Here is a 3376-nt window from a genome sequence, read left to right on the forward strand (position 1 = left end):
AGAGCAGTACCTTTTCTTGTGACACTATAGGATAAGCACTAAACTGCTAACCACAAAGTCAATGGTTCAAACCCACCAGCTACTCCTCAAAAACCCTATACAGGAGCAAACTCATCAGATGCTCCTTGGAAACCTACATAGATCACTATGAGTCAGAACTGACTTGACAGCACTTAATAACAACTTTTGTGAGAAATAAGTAAAATAATGGATGTAAAGGGCCTCACTGAGGGTCTGGCTTATACTAAATCCTTGATGGATAGGAGCCAAGGTGATGATTGTCTTAAGGGCTCCCTATCTTGTTAAGTGCTGTTGAGTAATTTCTGACGCATAGTGACTCTGTATAATGTTTCAGACCCTGCAAAACTAGCTTTCCATCTCTACTTTATAGGTAGCAAAACTACAGAGACAGGTGAAACAACCATTCCAAGATCACACAACTACTTATAAACTGGTTTTGGAATCAAGTGCTGGATAGGGACTTTCCTTCCCTTTTGCACTGATATAATTTGCTGTAAGCTGAATTAACAGCAACATTTGTGTGTCAATGTGTGGCCATATTTTAGGGCACCTCACATACATTGCATTGTTTGAGCTGTCCTGGTGTGGCACTGTAGGATAAGCACTTGACTGCTGACGGCAAAGTAGTAGTTTAAACCCACAAGCCACTCCTTGGAACCCCTACATGGGATCGCTATGAATCTAAACTGACTGGATAGCACTTAACAACAACAAACCCACTATACCTGCCCCAGTCCTGGGAGTGGAGGGCGGCAGGGAGGCACATCTCCATTGTAGAGTTAAGGAGGAATGGCTGAGAGATGTTCAATCTCTTGGTTTGCTCAGAAGTACACCAAATCCGGAGGTGAGAACGAGGAAGAGATGGATTTAAGTGAACTCAGGAAATCCCAATGTCTTGGCATGGAGTAGATGAGAGAACTAAGTCCAAAATACAGACCACTCAAACTTGGTGAGGAGCCAGTGAGTCTGAATTAAGGGCTCTGAAAACAAGTATCTCGGCCCAGAGATCTTTCTTGAGGACTGGATAACAAAATCCAGGAGAGAGAAGTTCTCCTTTGATTCAATTGAAAGGTCAATCTAGAAAGGTCAAGAACTTGGGTTGGAACCATACCCTCCTAGATTTGAACCCTTTCTGACCTACTAGGGACCAGTCCCTGGAGAAAGACATCATGCTTGATAAAGTGGAGGGTCAGAGAAAAAGAGGAAGACCACAACGAGATGGACTGGCATGGTAGTAGCAGTAATGGGCTCAAGCATGGCAATGATTGTGAGGTTGGTACAGGACTGCACAGCGTTTCATTCTATTGTGCATGGGGTCACTAGGAGTTGGTGCTGCCTCCATGGCACCTAACAACAATAGTACATCTCTGAATCCGAGGCAAAATATTCTAATTTCTTTCCCATCTTCAACTTTCTCATAAGTCTTCCAGGTTATTACTTAAGAGTCTTCTTTTAAGTATTTCTTAGCTTGCGCACCTCCCAAATAGTGCAGATTCCACTCTGGGCCTGTCTCTTGCTTCTCATGTTCACTCTGACCTTTTGCACCTAATATGGAATCACTTTCAAATTCTCTGCCTATTCCTGCTCCCTAATAATAATCCACCTTCCAAATCCAAACCACTCTCCCATCTCTCAGAACCTATCCAACTCCACAGGAATCTGGTCCTAAATGAGCTGCCTTGTCCTCATCCAAACCTCTCCCCTACAGTGAGCTCATCACACCCCAATTCTATTCACAAATGACCCCACTGACTATACCCCATCCAAAATCTCTCTTAATCCAGAGCCATCTTTTTTTTGTAACCGCTGCTCTAGGTTTGAGAACCTGGGTTTGGATTCTGTTTGAGTTGGTTGTACTAACTTATTTTAAAGATGGATACAAAGAGAAAAATGAGAAAATTACATAAATACTAATTTTCAAAAAAGTACTATATGATATAGTAGTAATAGTTACTTTTATAAGACAGTAAATCAGAAAGTATTGCTCCAAAGTCACAAACCTTTACTAAATGAGAATATCAAAATGCGAAACTGTTGTTTCCTTGCATATCGTTCATCTTTTGTTGTTAAGTGACATCAAGTCACTTCCAACTCACAGTGACCCTGTATAGGATTTCCTAGGAGCAGCTAGTGGCTTTGAACCAAAAACTTTGCAGTTAGCAGTCCAGTGCTTATCCAACACCACCATAACAGGATTCCACATGTTTTTTTTAAGTGCTGTTGAATTAGATTCAACTCATTGCGACCCTATGCATAATAGAACGAAACACTGTCATGTCCTGCACCATCCTCATAACTTGTTAAACTTGAACCCACTGCAGCTGCCACTGTGCAAATCCATCTCACTGGGGGTCTTCCTCTTTTTTGTTGACCCTCCACTTTACCAAGCATGATGTCCTTCTCCAGGGATTGATAGCTCCTGATAGTATGTCCAAAGTTTGAAAGATGAAGTCTTGCTATCCTGGCTTCTAAGGAGCATTCTGGCTGTACTTCTTTCAACACAGATTTATTTATTCTTCTGGCAATCCATGGTACTTATAATATTCTTCTCCAACACCATAACTTAAATGCATCAATTCTTTCATAGTTTTCCTTATTCATTGTCCAACTTTCACATATATATGAGGCTATAGAAAATACCATGATTTGTTCAGACACACCTTAGTCCTCAGACTGGTACCTTTGTTCTTGAACCCTTTAGAGAGGTCTTTTGCAGCAGATTTATCTAATGCAAGACACCATTTGATTTCTTGATTGCTGCTTCTATGAGTGTTGACTGTGTATCCAAGAAAAATTTTGTCTTTGGCATTTTAAAGCTTTTCTTCAGTTATCATGATGTCAGTGATAGGTCCAGTTGTGAGGACTCTTGTTTTCTTTACATTGAGGTGCAATCTACACTGAAGGGTATAGTCTTTGATCTTCATCAGAAAGTATGTTAATTTCTCCTAACTTTCAGCAAGCCAGGTTGAATTATCTGCATATCGCAGATAGTTAATGAGTCTTCCTCCAATCCTGATGCCATGTTCTTCTTCATAAAATCTAGTTTCTCAGATTATTTGCCCAGCATACAGATTGAATAAGTATGGTGAAAGGAAACAATCCTTACACACATCTTTCCTGATTTTAAACCATTAGGTATCCCCTTGTTCTCTTCCAATGACTGCCTCTTGGCCTCATGAGCAAAATTAAGTGTTTTAGAATACCCTTTCTTTGCAGTGTTATCCACAGCTTGCCATGATCCACATACTAAGAAGTCTTTGCATAACCAGTAAAACACAAGTAACCAACCTTCTGGTATTTTCTGTTTTCAGTCAAGACCCATCTGATAGCAGCAATGATATCTTTAGTTCCAAAT

This window comes from Chrysochloris asiatica, unplaced genomic scaffold, assembly GCF_000296735.1.
Source record: "Chrysochloris asiatica unplaced genomic scaffold, ChrAsi1.0 scaffold00030, whole genome shotgun sequence".
NCBI classification, from domain to species: domain Eukaryota; kingdom Metazoa; phylum Chordata; class Mammalia; order Afrosoricida; family Chrysochloridae; genus Chrysochloris; species Chrysochloris asiatica.